Below are 18,573 nucleotides of genomic sequence, written 5' to 3'. Positions count from 1 at the left end.
GTGGCAATCAGCATTCCGTTAGCTTCAAAAAAAAAAAAAAAGGTGAATAAACAATGCCTGCAATCGCTGGCCTTTAGGACTTCACTAACACGTAGACTTTTGGCACGGTAAATTTTCTCAAGTCGTGTTGTCAGGCTTGCCTGGTAATAAGCAGTGGTCAGGGATCTTGGCAAAACAAATATGTCATAAACCTTTAGATTTTTAGACTCAGAATGCTGGAGGCTAGGAGCAGGAATGGTTATTCGTACTAAGCACCCAAATGGGTCTTTTAATCAGAAAGTTTGGGGAATACTATTCTCAATAATATAGTTTTGACTATTTTGCCTCAAGAATAAAATGAAAAGCTATGAATAGGGTTTAATTTAAACAAGGAACATAGAGTTGTGAATACAGAGTAAATTTCAGTTTATTGTAGACTGTTTTCAATAATGTCAACATAATTTTATATATTGTTTCTAGATGTTAAATTTTAAAATATTTTAAATTTATAGATTTAAACATTATTGACTGTCTTAGTTTCTTACCGTTGCTATAACAAAATTACCACAAGTGGGTGGCTTTAATGAAAAGAAGTGGATTTTCTCACAGTTTTGGTGGACAGAAGTTTGAATTAAGAGCACTGGTTCTAGGGGAAGGGTCTCTGTCTACTCTGGGGAAATTCGTTGTCTCAAATTCTGTAATCCCAATGTTTCTCAATTCCTTGGCAACCTCAATGGGGCATCTATCTTCCCTCACCACTTTGATTGCTTCTCTCTGTTTCTAATCTGCTCTTTTTATATCTGAAAATATCTCAAAAATCACTAGGCTTAAAACACACCGTATATTGACATAACTTCATTAACATGAAAAGAAAACCCTATTCCAAAATGGGATTGCATTCATAAATATAGGGATTAGGACCACAGCACATATTTTTTGGGGACAAAATGACTTTACATAACACTCCTTTATGTATGAATGACACATGATATTGAACTTCTTAGAAGACTTTTATCATCCTGACATTTGAAGTTAAAAGAGCTTCACCCTTTCTATCTGGTGTTTATCAAGACACTCTCACCATCCTTCCTTTCATTTCCAAGTAGAAGATGAAGGAATGTCTACCTGTGAGATCCATAGCATAGTAATTAAAGTCTTTATTATATGTAGCTTCCTTACAAATTAATGGAAGCATGCGGGCCTTGTTAGAAAAAAAAAAAAAAAGGCAAAATGCATGATTAAGAAACAAAATTATATTTCCAGTGGAAAATGTAAATTGGTAATGAAAAGTAAGTTAAACAATGTGATATTATTATCCTATCAAATTGTGAAATATGCAGATTAAAACTATGCCTAGTTTGGTGATAATATATAGAATTTAGGATTTTCTTTGTCTAATAAAGGAAACCCTGGAGGTGTAGTGGTTAAGTGCTACGGCTGCTAACCAAAGGGTCAGCAGTTCAAATCCACCAGGCGCTCCTTGGAAACTCTATGGGGCAGTTCTACTCCATCCTATAGGGTCGCTATGAGTCAAGTTATCTAATAAGGATATTATAACTTAGTATAGCTCAGTTTTCTTGACACATATATGTATGTTGTTGTTGCTAGGTGCATCGAGTCAGTTCTGACTCATAGCAACACTATGCACAACAGAATGAAACACTGCCTGGTCCTGAGCCATCCTCACAATTGTTGCTATGCTTGAGCCCATTGTTAAAACCACTGTGTCAATGCATCTTATCGAGGGTCTTCCTCTTTTTTGGTGACCCTCTATTTTACCAAGCATGATGTCCTACCCCAGGGACTGATACCTCCAGATAACATGTCCAAAGTATGTGAGAGTTAGTCACGTCGTTCTTGCTTCTAAGGAGCATTCTGGCTGCACTTCATCCAAAACAGACTTGTTTGTTCTTTTGCAAGTCCATAGTATATTCTATATTCTTCCTTGACACCACAATGCAAAGGCATCGATTTTCCTTCATCCTTCCTTATTCATTGTCCAGCTTTCGCATTCATATGAGGGGATTGAAAACGCTATGGTTTGGATCAGGCGTACCTTATCCCTCAAGACAACATCATTGATTTTCAATACTTTAAAGAGGTCTTTTGCAGCTTATTTGCCCAATGCAATGCATCGTGTGATTTCTTAGCTGCTGCTTCGATGGGTGTTGATTGTGGATCCAAGTAAAATGAAATCCTTGACAACCAAAGCCTTTTCCCTGTTTATCATGATGTTGCTTATTGGTGAGGATTTTTGTTTTCTTTATGTTGAGGTGTAATCCTTACTGAACTCTGTGGTCTTTGATGTTCATCATCAGTAAGTGCTTCAAGTACTCCTCACTTTCAGCAAGATTGTGTCATCTGCATAAAGCAGATTGTTAATGAGTTTTCCTCCAATCCTAATGGCCCATTCTTCTTCATATAGTCCGGCTTCTCGGATTATTTGTTCAGCAAATAGATTGAATAGGTATGGTGAAAGGATACAACCCTGATGCAACACCTTTTCTGACTTTAAATCAGGCGATATCCCTTGTTGTGTTCCAACAACTGCCTCTTAATCCACATGCAGGTCCCTCATGAGCACAATTGTTTCGGAATTCCCATTCTGTGCAATGTTATCCATAATTTGTTACGACCCACACAGTCGAATGCCTTAGCATAATCAATAAAACACAGGTAAGCACCTTTCTGGTATTCTCTGCTTTAAACCAGGATCCATCTGACATCAGCAATGTTATCCCTGGTTCCACGTCCTGTTCTAAATTAGGCTTGAATTTCTGGCTGTTCCCTGCTGCAGCCACTTTTAAATGATCTTCAGCAAAACCTTACTTGTATATGGTATTGATATTCGATAATTTCCACATTCGGTTGGATCACCCTTCTTGGGAATAGGCATATATATGGATCTCTTCCAGCCTGATGGCCAGGTAGCTCTCTTCCAAATTTCTTGTCAAAGACTAGTGAGCACTTCCAGAGCTCATCTCTTTGTTGAAACATCTCAGATGGCAACCTCCATGGGGCCATTGGTATTCCACCAATTCCCAGAGCCTAGTTTTTCACCAGCACCTTTGGTGTAGCTTGGACTTCTTCCCTTGGTTCCTGGTCATATGTTGCCTCCTAAAATGTTTGAACACTGACCAATTCTTTTCAGTATAGTGACACTGTGTATTCCTTCAATCTTCTTTTGATGCTTCCTGTATTTTTTAATATTTTCCCTGTAGAATCCTTCACTGTTGCAACTCAAGGTTTGAATTTTTTCTTCAGTTCTTTCAGCTTGAGAAGTGCTGAGTGTATTCTCCCCTTTTGGTTTTCTATCTCCAGGTCTTTGCACATGTCATCATAATACTTCGTCTTCTCGAGCCACCCTTTGAAATCTTCTGTTCAGTTCTTTTACTTTGTGATGTTTTTCCTTTTGCTTTAGCTACTGGATGTTCAAGAGCAAGTTTCAGTCTCTTCTAACACCCATTTTGGTCTTTTCTTTCTCTCTTGGCTCTTTAACGACCTCTTGATTTCTTCATGTATAATGCCCTTAATGACATTTCATAATTCGTCTGGTCTCCAGCCATTAGTGTTCAACACACCAAATCTATTCTTGAGATGGTCTCTAAATTCAAGTGGGATATACTCAAGGCTCTCGTGGACTTGTTCTAATTTTCTTCAGTTTGAACTTGAACTTGCATGTGAGTAATTGATAGTCTGATCCACTGTTGGCCACTGGCCTTGTACTGACTGATATTGAGCTTTTCTATCATCTCTTTCCACAAATATAGTCGATTTGATTCCTATGTATTCCATCTGTCAAGGTCCATGTGTATAGTCATCATTTATGTTGGTGAAAAAGGCATTGGCAATGAAAAAGTCACTGGTCATGTAAAACTCAGTCATGTGATCTCTGGCATCCTTTCTATCATCACTAAGGCCGTATTTTCCAACCACTGATCCTTTTTCTTTGTTTCCAACTTTTGCGTTCCAATCACCGGTAATTATCAGTGCATCCTGATTGCATGTTCTATCAATTTCAGACTGCAGAGGTTGGTAAAAATCTTCAATTTCTTCATCTTTGGCCTTAGTGGTTGGGCCATAAATGTCAATAATAATCGTATTAACTGGTATTCCTTGTAGGGGTATGGATATTGTCCTATTGTGGACAATATTGTACTTCAGGATAGATATTGAGATGTTCTTTTTGATGATGAATGCAATGCCATTCCTCTTCACGGTGCTGTTCCCTGAGTAGTAGACCATATGATTGCCTGACTCAAAATGAGCAATACGAGTCCATTTCAGCTCACTCCAAACCTATTGCCGTCAAGTGGATTCCAGCTCATAGCGACCATATAGGACAAAGTAGAACTGCCCCGTAGGGTTTCCAAGGAGCATCTGGTGGATTTGGACTGCCAACATTTTGATTAGCAGCAGTAGCTCTTAACCACTAGGTCACCAGGGTTTCCTTCAGCTCACTGGTACCTAGGATATCAATCTTTATGAATTCCATTCCATTTTTGATGATTTTCAATTTTCCTAGATTCATACTTCATACATTCCACTTTCCAATTATTAAGGGATGTTTGCAACTTTTTTTTTTTTTTCTTATTTTGAGTTGTGCCACAACAGCAAATGAAGGTCCCAAAAGCTTGACTCCATTCATGTCATTAAGGTCAACTTTACTTTTAGCAGGTAGCTCTTCCCCAGCCATATTTCGAGTGACTTCCAACCTGAGGGGCTCATCTTTTGGCACTATATCAGACAATGTTCCACTGCTATTCATAATGTTTTCACTAGTTAATTCTTTTCAGAAGTAGACCTCCGGGTCTTTCTTTCTAGTCTGTCAGCTCAGCTGAAACCTGTATGCCATGGGTGACCCTATTGGTATTTGAATAAAATTTCATTAATATCACATGCAAGTAAAATTATGCTGACGTTAATTCAAAAATGGTTGTAGCAGTACTTTAACAAGGAACTGACAGAAATTCAAGCTGGATTAAGAAGAAGACATGGAATGTGGGATATCACTTTTGATGTCAGATGGATATTGGCTGAAAGCAGAGGCTACCAGAGGAATGTTTATCTGTGTTTTATTGACTGTGCAATGACATTTGATTGTGTGGATCATAGCAGGTTATGGATAACATTGCACAGAATAAGAGCTCCAGAATACTTAATTGTGTTTATGTGGACCATGTACATAGACCATGAGGCAATTGTTTTAATGGAACAGTGGGATACTGCATGGTTTAAAATCAGGATAGGTGTGCTTCAGGGTTGTACTCTTTCACCATGCTTATTCTATCTGTATGCCGAGCAAATAATTCAAGAAGCTGGACTATATGAAAAGGAATGTGGCATCAGGATTTGATGAAGACTTATTAACAACCTGAAATGTGCAGGTGACATAACCTTGCTTGCTTAAAGTGAAGAGTACTTGAAGCACTTACTGAAGAAGATCAAAGAGTACAGACTTCATATTATACCTCAACATAAAGAAAACAAAAATCCTCACAACTGGACCAATAAGCAACAATATGATAAACGAAGAAAAGATTGAGGCTGTCAAGGATTTCATTTTACCTGTATCCACAATCAATACTTATTGAAGCAGCAGTCAAGATATAAAATGATGTATTTCACTGGACAAATTTGCTGCAAAAGACCTCTTTAAAGTGTTAAAAAGCAAAGATGTCACTTTGAAAACTAAGGTGCACTTGATCCAAATCATGATTTTCCAATTGCCTTATATGCATGTGAAAGGCGGACAATAAATATGGAAGACCAAAGAAGAATTTATGACTTTGAATTATGGTGTTAGCAAAGAATATTGAATACAGCATGGACTTCCAGTAGAATGAATTAATCTGTCTTGGAAGAAGCATAATCAGAATATTCCTTAGAACTGAGGGTGGTGAGACTTCATCTCATATACTTTGGACATGTTATCAGGAGAGATCAGTCCCTTGAGAAGGACATCATGCTTGGTAAATTAGAGGGTCAGCGAAAAAGAAGACCCTCAATAAGACGGATTGACAAAGTGGTTTCAAAGAATGTGCTCAAATGTATCAACAAAGTGAGGATGGCTCAGGACGAAGAGGTGTTTCATTCTGTTATATGTAGGGTTGCTGTGAGTCAGAATTGACTCAGTGGCACCTAACAACAACAATAACTAGGAGGAGAGCAGAAGAAAGGGTGAAAGAGATGGAATCATAAGGCTAAATTTGAAACAGTATTTTGAGAGAATATGTTGAGTGAAAAACTCTCAGGTGTCTATATGATGAAATTCCACCCAGTTATCCCCAGGCAAAGTGGCTCCCATAAGCCACAGGCATACAAAATAAAACAAAAACTAAAAAAACCCAACCAGTTGTTATCAAGTAGATTCTGACCCATAGACACCCCATGTGTGTCAAGTAAAACTATACTCCATAGGAATTTCAATGGTTGTGACCTTTCAGAAGGGCCTCTGTCTGGGTTTAGACCTTCAACCTTTTGGTTAATATCCAAGTGATCAACAGTTTGAGCCTTTTATTTTCCAGATTGTTGTTGTTATTAGGTGCCTTTGAGTCAATTCTGAATCATAGCTACTGCATGCGACAGAGCAGAACTGTCCCATAGGGTTTTCTAGGCTGTAATCTTTATGGGGGAGTCCTGGTGACACAGCGGTTAAGAGTTCAGCTGCTAACCAAAACGTTGGCAGTTTGAATCCACCAGCCACCACTTATAAACCTTATGGAACAGTTCTACTCTGTCCTGTAAGGTCGCAATGAGTCAGAATTGATTTGATGGCAGTGGGATTGGTTTTGAGCTTAACCTTCACTGGAGCATATCACTAGGTCTTTCCTCCCATGGAGCCACTGAGTGTATTGGAATCTCCAAACTTTTGGTTAGTAACTGAGCACTTACCCATTGTGCCTTTACAACAATCCTAAACTTGGAATATCCTGCTCAAAGCATTAATTCTGTAAGGATTTACCTTTAAGCAAATACATCATTTTGTTTACTAGAATTTCTGCTATCAGTATATTTACATGGAGATAAGACTAGCTCACCTGGCTTCTTTCTTTCCTCAAGAGAAAGAGAACACAGGACCACTGTTGAACTCCGTCTTTCCCAACTGCAAACCAAAGTGTGGAAAGAAAACACAAACCCATCAGCGGCACAATGCGTAGGTAAACTGCGGTATTTTCATACATTGAGAAAGTACACAGCCATTGGAAATGATGAAACTTCGGTACATGCAATCACATAGCTGAGTCTTCCAGATAATATTGAACAAAAGAAATAAGACAAAGAAGAGAACATAAATTTATTACATTTATATTAAAAAAGAGGAAACAAAATTATATAGAATAGCAAGGAAGTTGACATAAGTAAGGCTAGGATCATGGTTACTCGTGAAAAAGAGTGGATATCATTGAAGATGGATATGCTGAGTTTTCTCGTCACTTTCTATTTCTTGATAGGGGATGCTTATATAACAAACAGTGTATAGAGAGTTATTTTTAAATTTCACAGTTTTTGTACCTTCTGTGGGTATGATCTCACTCTGAAACAAAACAAAGCCAGAAACACATTTTTTATAATTTAAACTGTACTAGAAAATAAAACAAAACAAAAAAAGTAAGATGTTTGTTTCTTACTTCCTCCACCAACAATCTTTCTTAGAGATTAAATTGTCAGTATGTTTGCTACAGATCCTTTCGGTGAGCTTTTTTTAAGGACCAAAAATACTACACAAATAGGTTTTGTGCATAAATATGTCCCATAACATCTTACATTAGTGTGATGTATATGTTACAATTAATCAGCCAATATTGATGCATTTTTAAAAAATTGTTTTATATCTTATTTTGATAATGGTGGCAACTAAGCTCAGAATGTTAAATGGTACTAGGAGCTGTAGAGAGGATTATGAGAGTTTGACATAACACTGTATTTGATATCCATCCTGGAGTTTTTGCCTTTGATTCTTCTTGAACCTTCTCTCTGCTCTTTTATCAATTTAATAAACTGAACTTATAAACAGGAATGAAACCTGTCAGTTCACATGTAGCACTAATTTTATAATGTAAAAACGCCAATTATGGAGTAAGAAATATAACTTCCCCGATCGATAGGCTGAGGACCACTTAGTGACATGAAGTTAACCACATTCCCTTTACCATCAAGTTTATAAAAGTCAAATTCTAATTACTTTAGATAACAATTTGCCCAGCACATCACAACATTTTGTTCATTCAGTTTTAAAACTATTCATGTGAGGGGTCTTAAAAGCTTGCAAGTGGCCATCTAAGGTACAACTATCGGTCCTATTCCATCCACAGCAGAGGAGAATAAAGGAAATCAAAGACACAAGGAAAATATTAGTGCAAAGGACTAATGGACCACATGAAGCACAGCCTGAGCCCAGAAGAACTACATGGTGCCTGGCTACCACCACCAATGGCTCTGACAAGGATCACAACAGAGGGTCCCAGATAGAGCAGGAGAAAAACGTATAAAAAAATTCGAATTCACAAAAAAAAGACTGGACTTACTGATTCAACAGAGACTGTAGGCACCTCAGAAACTATGGCACCTGGGAGCCCTGAAGCCAACCTTTCAGCAAAGATTAGACAGGCCTATAAAAGAAACAATCAAAAAATAACATCTGTGAGAAACACACTTCTTAGTTCAATGAAGTACGCTAGACCAAATGGGCAATACCTGCCCAAAAGACAGGAAGCGACTGGAAAACTGGAAGAAAGGACATGCTGAATCCGAGGTGTAAATGGAAAGGGAGAGAGTGCTGATGCATTGTGGGGATTGCAACCAAAGTCACAAAACAATTTGTGCATAAATTTTTGAATGACAAACGAATTTGCCCTGTAAACATTCACCTAATGCTCAATTAAAAAAAAAAAAAAAAAAAACCTATTCATATGAGGTTAGAGCCTTTCTACCTTGATTTTAAACAAATGTCAGTGACAATTGTCTCAAATTTCACCACATAACTAATGCAAGAGTAGATGATTTGGGCAGACAGAGATGTGAGGTAAATCCCCTCATGAAAGTTTCCAGATTGAGAAATTTATAGGCTGGAGTCAGGGAGCAAAGAGTGACGAGGGCAGAGAACACGTCCATTTGATTTCCCAGGTTTATGAGGGCATGGAAATTGTAATCTGGTTATTGAAGTTAAGGATGACACAGGCAACTTGAAATGCAGAGGTTGACAGCGTAATGTGAGAAAATCAATATAGGCAACTTCAATTATATATACCTTCACAGGACAGTAACATTACATGATCCAGCATCCAAGGTTCATTAAAAAGTTGAATGCCACCACCATCATTTTGTTTTGAAATTTTATAACTTTAAAATAATTGTTTATTTTCTCTCTTATATCTCTTTCTCTAACTTTCTTCAAAGAGAGAAGAAAACTAATATGTGGAGATTAAGAGCTTGGGTGCTAACCAAAAAGTTGGCGTTTCAAATATACCAGCTGCTCCTTGGAAACCCTGTGGGGCAGCTCGACTCTGCCTTATATGGTCACTATGAGTTGGAATTGACTCCATTGCAATGAGTTTATTTATTTATTTATTTAGGCTTATCATGAAGTTACTGCAAACTAGACACTGTTAGTTCTTCAACATTCATTATGTCTTTCATTTTGCTTGCATATAAATGCATCTCATTCATTAACTCTAAAATTCTAAAACTATCTTTCATAGTTTCCTGAAAAATCTTTAGCTGCACGATGCTCAAGAGCAAGTTTCAGAGCCTCCTCTGACATCCATCTTGGTCTTTTCTTTCTTTCCTGTCTTTTCAGTGACCTCTAGCTTTCTTCATGGATGATGTCCTTGATTTCATTCCACAACTCATCTGGTCTTTGGTCACTAGTGTTCAATGCGTCAAATCTATTCTTGAGATAGTCTCTAAATTCATGTTGGATATACTCAAGGTCATATTTTGGCTCTCGTGGACTTACTCTGATTTTCTTCAGTTTCAGCTTGAACTTGCATATGAGCAATTGGTGCTCCTTAGAGACAAGGATGGTGAGACTGCGTCTTACATACTTTGGACATGTTGTCAGGAGGGATCAGTCCCTGGAGAAGGACAACATGCTTGGCAAAGAACAGGATCAGTGGAAAAGGGAAGACCCCAACTACACAGATTGACACAGTGGCTGAAACAATGAGCTCAAGCATAACGATTGTAAGGATGGCTCAGGACCAGGCAGTGTTTCATTCTGTTGTGCATAGGGTCACTAAGAGTTGGAACCAACTCTACGGCACCCAACAACAACAACAATGTCTTTAAATATAACCTGAGAAAAGTTACGTTGTTGTTGTGATTAGGTGCCATAGAATCTATTCCGGTTCATAGAGACCCTATGTACAATAGAAAAAAAAACACTGTCCAGTCACGCACCATCCTCACAATCATTGCTATGCTTGAAGCCATTGTTGCAGTGTCAATTCATCTCATTGAGGGACTTCCTCTTTCACGCTGATCCTCTATTTTACCAAGCATGATGTTCGTCTCCAGTGACTGGTCCCTAACGATAATATGGCCAAAGTACGTAAGACAGTCTCTCCATCCTTGCTTCTAAGGAGCATTGCAGTTGTAGTTCTTCCAAGAAGGATCTGTTTGTTCTTTTGGCAGTCCATGGTATATTCAATATTCTTTGCCAATACCTTAATTCAAAGGCAACAATTCTTCTTCAGCCTTTCTTATTCATTGCCCAGCTTTTGCATGCCTATGAGGCAAATGAAAGCACCATGGCTTGGGTCAGGCACCCCTTAGTCCTCAAAGTGACGTCTTTGCTTTTTAACACTTTAAAGAGTTTTTTGCAGTAGATTTGCCCAATGCAATGCATCTTTTGATTTCTTGACTGCTGCTTCCATGGGTGTTGACTGTGGATCCAAGTAAAATTAAATCCCTGACAAATTCAATCTTTTCTTCATTTACCATGATGTTCCCTATTGGTCCAGTTGTGAGGATTTCTGTTTCCTTTATGCTGAGGTGTAATCCATACTGAAGTATTTAATCTTCCTCAGTAAGTGCTTCAAGTCCTCTTCACTTTCAGTAAGCAAGGTTGTGTTATCTGCACATTATGGGCTGTTAATGAGCCTTCCTCCAACTTTGATGCCTCCTTCTTCTTCATATAGTCTAGTTTCTCAGACTACTTGTTCAGCACACAGATTGAATAAGTATGGTCAAAGGGTAAAACCCTGACACACACCTTCCCTGATTTTAAACCACACAGTATCCCCTTTTTCTGTTCAAACAACTGCCTCTTGGCCTATGTCCAAGCTCCCCTTGAACACAATTAATTGTGCCAGAATTCCCATTCTTTGCAATGTTGTCCATGATTTGCTATGATCCACACAGTTGAATACCTTTGCCTAGTCAATAAAACACAGATAAACATCTTTCTGATGTTCTCTGCTTTCAGCCAGGATCCATCTAAAAACTTAGAGTAAACTATAAAGAAGATAATAATGTATATATAATGTAATATATGGACAGTTTTATGCAATATGACATCTATGGCTATTAAAAGGAGGAGGTTTTATACCCGGATGATACTATGTCATTATAGTTTGGGGTATGGATTTAACATTCATAACACATAATATATTTTATAACGTTAAATGTAATTCATTTTCTGTCCTCTGCTTTTCATGCATTTCCTCTAAAACATAAATAATGATTTTTAAGCAATTCAGACAAAAAGTAAATGGAAATTCTTGCCAGCATAAATGGAAATTCTCGCCAGCATAAGTACTGTGCACACATATTTACTTTGTTCTTTCCACATTGGCTTAGCATGTTTTAGTTGCCTCATAAAGCACTTCCAGAAACTTATGTCAAATATAAATAACTCTACTTCCCAAATAAGAATTTCTGTGTCGAAACAAGTGTACTTTATCCACATAGCAAGGTTGAAAAACAAATATGGAAAACCGTCAATCAAAGTTGTAATAAAAGTTTACAGTTATCCAATGTGGTCATTCTGTGAAAAATATAAAGTATTGTGCACTTGCTGGGGGCCTGGGATTAAAGAACTCTTCCATTTTAGGCCCACGTCTTATTAAATAAGTATACCTTTGCCCATTTAACAATAAAATTTGTGACCTCCTTTGCAAAAGTTAAAATCCAATTTTCTTTTCGGTCAATGAAGTATTATACCGAATGTCTTTTTTCCCACTTTGTTGTTCTCCTTTATAACTCGGAGTTCATAAAGCAATTCCCTAGCCTGAGAAGAAAATAAACAAGCAAATGGCAGCACTTAAGGAGCCCTAGGCACAACACCTAAAATAACCTGCAATGTAACATTTATCAAGTAACAGCAAGTTACAAAACATTTGAGAAATTTGTTTCTGGAGGGAACTAAGAGAGCTCATTTGAATCCACTTTGTCTCATAAAGGAAACATTGTGTTCATAAAACCCCAGGAACATTAGAAAAACAGCTGTTTCCTTTCAAAACACAGTAGCCACATCAGCTGTAAATTTCACCAAGGGCAAAGCTTAATCAAGTAATAATCCATATTATACAAAATATAATCCACTCTGTAACTTCAAAACAGAGAAAAATTACATCTTTGTTTATATTTCTTTATCACAATAAAACACGATTCATGCCCACAAAGAAGCTTGTGCCATTTTTAAGTTACTGACTTTTGAAAGTGAAATCTTAATTTAGTTTTATAAAATTTAAGATAAAAGTTCTTTGTATCACAAGAAATTTTTTCTTAAAATGAAATTTCTTTTTAGAAAATTTTTGTTATTAATGGTTGAATTAACTGGGAGCAAATAAGTATATGCTAATAAAAATCATTAGCTATAAGACTAAACCATTGCACCCCCCCCCCAAAAAAAAATACTGTCTTGGAAAGCTTTGGTGGAACTTTTTGCTATCCACTTATATAAAGTTTGCAATCATATAAGTTGTCATCACTCATATATTTTCAGTATAATTAATCAAAACCACAAGTCAGCATATACATTTTTAAAGAGAAAATATGGTGTGAAATACTAAAATTGATTTCATATGCTGTTTGTTTTCATCATTTAACAAACAGATAATGTGGGAAAGATTGAGTTAACAAACAGTATTTAATTCAATGCTGGGCCAGATTTTTAATTACAAAATTCACAATACATGAATAATGGTTTAATTACCAATTACTGAGGAGATATTTGGTGAGATGAATTACTCGGTCCTGATTTTGATAGAAAAACAACTAGGTAAAAAACAGGAAAAAAACTGCTTACATATAATTGGATTAAAAGGAAAAGTGGGGTTAGCAGCAAGAGGAAAATAAACAATCAAATAGGGATAATGTTTTGCTACACTATATCATTCTTAAACAATGAAGCAAAATACATCGTGAACAAGTATGTAGCAAATTTTAAATTTTCACTTAAATTATCTTTATTTTTTAAGTGACTTGAAAAATGTGCTATTTTTATCCAAAATTAACTTCTAAATGGATGGAGGGCTTCCAATCTACATTTGTAATGGATATGTTATGTACAGTATAAACGAGATTTGCTTAAAAATTACACACTATGACAATATTAAATAATTGGTTTATTATTAATGAGCAATATGTTTTACTTTAGTAATTTAATTGCTTTCATAGTATAAATTTTGTAAATTGTATTACTCATATTATTCCTGGAGACATTTTAAGAGGCTCTGATTTAGGTTGTCCATAAATAATAATTTTGTTGTTGTTTACATCCATAGTTCTATGATCTTGAATCTATCCCAGGCTTCCAACTGTTTGATCTTTCTTCTACCCTTGCTTTCATGTGTGCTATTCTCATTAAAAAAAAAAAAGGTAAAAAGTGCTCTGCACTCACTTACTGAAGAATATATTTATAATTTAAAAATATTTATTAGTTATACTCTGAGACATTATATTAGGGGTTGATTGATATGAAGAATTCCATTCTGTCTAGGACCTCATAATAGTGTAATCTGTAAAATTACTCACCTCACTAACAGCATACATTATTTTATATAGATAGACATAGGTATAGGTATTGATATAGATACACAGGCTAATATAGATATAGATACAGATACAGATATATAGATATAGCTACAGATACCTATACAGATATAGATACAGAAACAGATATAGGTATAGGTACAGATACAGATACAGATGTGGATACAGATATATAGATACAGAAATAGATATAGATACAGAAATATCGATAAAGATATAGATAAGACATAGAGATAGAGATAGAGATACAGGTATACACCTAGATACAGATACAAGTACAGATATAGATGCAGATACAGATAGAGATACAGGTATAGATACAGACAGAGATATAGATAAAGATAGAGATATAGATACAGACATACATCTAGATACAGAAACAGATATAGACACAGATACAGATATAGCCATAAAAACAGATAGAGATATAGATACAGATATAGATGTAGATACAGGCCTATAGATTTTTCCAGCTCTTAACAGCAATTCAGTGCTCTACAAGTGCTTGTTGAAGTTGAATGCATACTGTACGTGTTATGTAAAGTCTAAAATAATTTTCAATAAATAACTTCTTAAACCAGGCACCTGATCTCCCCACTCCAAAAAACCTGTGTACAGTTTTCTCAGTAGGCAAGCACTAATATATAGAGAGAGAGAGACAGACAGAAATAATAATCTATGACTTTCTTTTGTATATATGATATTTTCTGTATGGAATATTCAGACCAGAATCTATTCATTCCTCCAAAAAGAGAGAAATAAAAAATATAGAGCTCTATACATAATACGGAGCTCTGGTGCACGGTGGTTAAGGGCTTGGCTGCTAACCAAAAGGTCAGCAGTTTGAATCCATCAGCTGCTCCTTCAAAACACTATGGGGCAGTTCTACTCTGTCCTACAGGATTGCTATGAGTTGAAATTGACTCAACGGCAATGGGTTTGGGTTTTCTTGGTTTTACATATAATAAAATATATCTTTTCTCCACATCTCTGAACTCCAAACATTGTGTTTACCTGTATACTTGGCATCTCTACTTCTGTATCTAACAGACACGTCAAACTCAACATACTCAGTGCCAAACTTCTGATCTTTCTCCCCAGCCCAGCTCCACCCACAGTCTTCCTCATTGCAGTCAGTGGCAGCTGCATCCTTCTAGTTACTCAAAACATAAATCTTGGGTTCTTTCATAACTCCTCTTTTTTCAATGTATCTAAATGAGCAGCAAATACTGCCAATTATTTTCCAAAGCAGAAGCAGTGTCTACCCACTCCTCACTTACTTCATCATCACTGTTTCATTTCAAGTGATTGTTATTTCTTAACTGGATTATTGTAGTGCTCTCCGAATGAGCTTCTTCACTTCTTTTCTCTGTTCTAACCTCAACACTGCAGAAGTTGGTAAAAATCTTCAGTTTCTTCATCTTTGGCCTTAGTGATTTGCATGTAAATTACAAAAATAGACCTGTTAATTGGTCTTCCTTTGACTTATGGATGTTACTCTAAAACTGACAGTGCTGTACATCAGGATAGATCTTGAAATGTTCTTTTTGATAATGAATACAGCACCATTCTTCTTCAATTTGCCATTCCCAGAGTAGTAGACCAAATGATTGTCTGATTCGAAATGGTCATTACCAGTCCATTTCAGCTCACTAATGCCTAGAATATCTATGTTTATTTTTTCCATTTCATGTTTCATGATTTCCAACTTTCCTAGATTCATACTTTGTAGAAATTGAAGATTTTTACCAATTTCTGCAGCTTGAAATTGATTGAACATGCAATTAGGATGCATTGAAAATTCCTGGTGAATTGGAATTCAAAAGTTGGAAAAAAGAAGCATAGAAGGTAGTTGGAAAATATGGTCATGGTGATAGCATGATAGAATTCAGCAAAACCAATGACTTCTTCAAAGCAAATACTTTTTTTTTTTTTTTTTGACAACATAAATGGTGACTGTACACATGGACCTCACTAGGTGGAATACATGGGAATCAAACTGACTACATCTTGAAGTTGTCAAGAATTCCATTTTACTTAGTTCCATAATCAATGCCATGGAAGCAGCAGTCAAGAAATCAAAAGATGTACTGCATTGGGCAAATCTGCTGCAAAAGACCTCTTTAAAGTGCTAAAAAGCAAAGATGTCACTTTGAGGACTAAGTTTTCCTGACCTAAAGCATGGTGTTTTCAGTTGCTTCATGTGCATACTAAAGCTGGACAATGAATCAGGAAGACTGAAGAACTGACACCTTAGGGTTATGATGTCGGTGTACAATATTGAGCAAACCATGGACTGCCAAAAGAATAAACAAATCTGTCTGTGAAGAGGTACAGCCAGAATGCTCCTTAGAAGTGAGGATGATGAAATTTGGTCTCACATACTTAGGACATGTTATGAAGAGAGATCAGTCCTGGAGAAGGATATCATGCTTGGTAAAATGGAGGGTCAGTGAAGAAGAGGAAGGCCTTCAACTAGATGGATTGACACAATGGCTGCAACAATGGGCTGAATCATAACAAAGATCATGAGAATGGTGCAAGACCCGGCAGTGTTTGGTTCTGTTGTACATGCGGTCGCTATGAGTCAGAACTATGTTGATGGCACCTAACAACAACAACCATCAACACAACAGCCCAGTTTGTTTTATAAAACATAAAGTGTCATTTCTATTGTCTCCTTATTTTACTTAGAATGAAGCCAAAGTCCTTACGATGAGCTGAAATATTCTTGTCAACCATTCACCTTTCCAATCTCAACAGTATTTTTTTTCCCAATTTAGTTCACTGTAGCAATTTCCTGACCTCAAAAAACACTGGGCATCCTTGTGCCTCAGATCTTTTGCACTTGCTATTCCCTCTGTCCTGATTGTTATTTCCCCAGATTCTAAATGACTTACTTTCTCACATGCTTCAAATCTTTGTTAAATCTCACTTTACCTGTAAGGATTTTTCTGCTTGTCTATACCAGATGTAATCTCATAAACCCATTGCCAGGTATTTCTGCATTAATTTTCTTTGTAATACTTATCACCATGTGATGTACTATATGTTTTACTTATTTTTGATTATTTTCTGTTGTTTCCCTACTAGAATGTATGGTCTATGAGGGTAGTGACTATGGGCTTTTCATTGCTGTGACTTCCTTATCTAGAAACCTGCCAGACATAATTGGTCAATATATGTTTTCAAGTGAAGGAATGAGTGAATGAATAGGGATATAAGAATGATTGACTGGGAAATGACTTTTTTTCTAAATTCTTTATATCCACAGGCTTCTGAAAGTCAAACACATACTTTGTAACCAAAAGTTTTAATAAATAGGGAATTTTCTGTCAGTTACTCTTATGTAAAAAGTACTAAAGGATCCCCAGTTCAATTGAGAGTTTCTTTAAAATTGATAATTTGATATTTCCTAGCCCTTTTTCATTAAATCCCCCTGTAATCTTGCAATCTATTTCACAGTCTATTAAGAGAATTGGGCAATTTGGCAATATATTCTAGTTGTGCAGTATAATAAGAAGCATTGGAAGAGATATTAAAGTGATAAATTATCATTTGCCTTTTTTATGAATAAATTTGCTGTAGATTAAAATTTTACAATATTATTTTCACAGTGCACATCAGATCTCACTTATGTTTCTGCATTTAAATTTAGTTTTTGAGTTCAAGATACTGACCAGGCAACACAAATTGAAACTTGGCCTAAGCTTTTCTATGTGGCTAGTTCTATGAAGGGCTGCAGGATAATAGGGGTGATTTGCTCTAGAATCTACTGAGAACAAATCAGTGAGCAGCGCTTATCTCTTTGTTGAAGTATCAGTAGATGTTCTTCTACTTTTTGAAAAGAAATGGAACAAGCATAATGCATAACTGCAAAAACAGGTCAAAACCTAAACTGAATATTCAAGATGTAGGCTACCTATTTTTCAGGTATTTGGGAGTTGACTATTGATCCTGTCATTTGGAAAAAACAAAGCATACTCATTAATTACAGATTAAAGCAATTATTTCAAAGACTCTTTTAAAGCCAGAATACTTACAGCCATGTGTTTAAAAACAATACAAAGATGTACTGTAATTAACAACTAATTTACATTTTAGGATACAACAATTTAAAAATAGTAGTTGAAAATATTTGTATTGGTTAGATACTGTCAAATATTCTTTGATCTAATATAACTGACCCACGATGTCAAAATATTAAAGTTCCTTAGTATTCTACAGTACCTCTCTTTGCGTTCATTAACTGTGGAAACAAACCATGACTGTGGGCAGCCTGGGTCATTCATAGATGATCAGATTAAGGGTTTGTTCTCCAATGAGATAAAGTTGAATCATTTTGCTTTTCAAGCCTGCTCTCCCCATTTTGCTTCAACCGCTATCTGAATACACCATCACAGGGTCATAGCAATACACCCCAGCCATAGACTGGTCACAAAGTAAAGGACTATATGTTTCTAATGCAAAAGTCACCATTGTATGCCAGGCTTGGAATCTCTGCCAAAACTTGGCCTTTGTTTCCTGTGGTGAAAGAAACCACACATTGCATAGGGCATATTCCCCTCTCACTGTGCCAAATTGACTTTGACCCCA

The sequence above is a fragment of the Loxodonta africana genome, chromosome 2 (genome assembly GCF_030014295.1).
Source record: "Loxodonta africana isolate mLoxAfr1 chromosome 2, mLoxAfr1.hap2, whole genome shotgun sequence".
NCBI classification, from domain to species: Eukaryota; Metazoa; Chordata; class Mammalia; order Proboscidea; family Elephantidae; genus Loxodonta; species Loxodonta africana.
The sequence above is the reverse complement of the archived record's forward strand: the minus strand, read 5'-3'. Positions refer to the sequence as shown.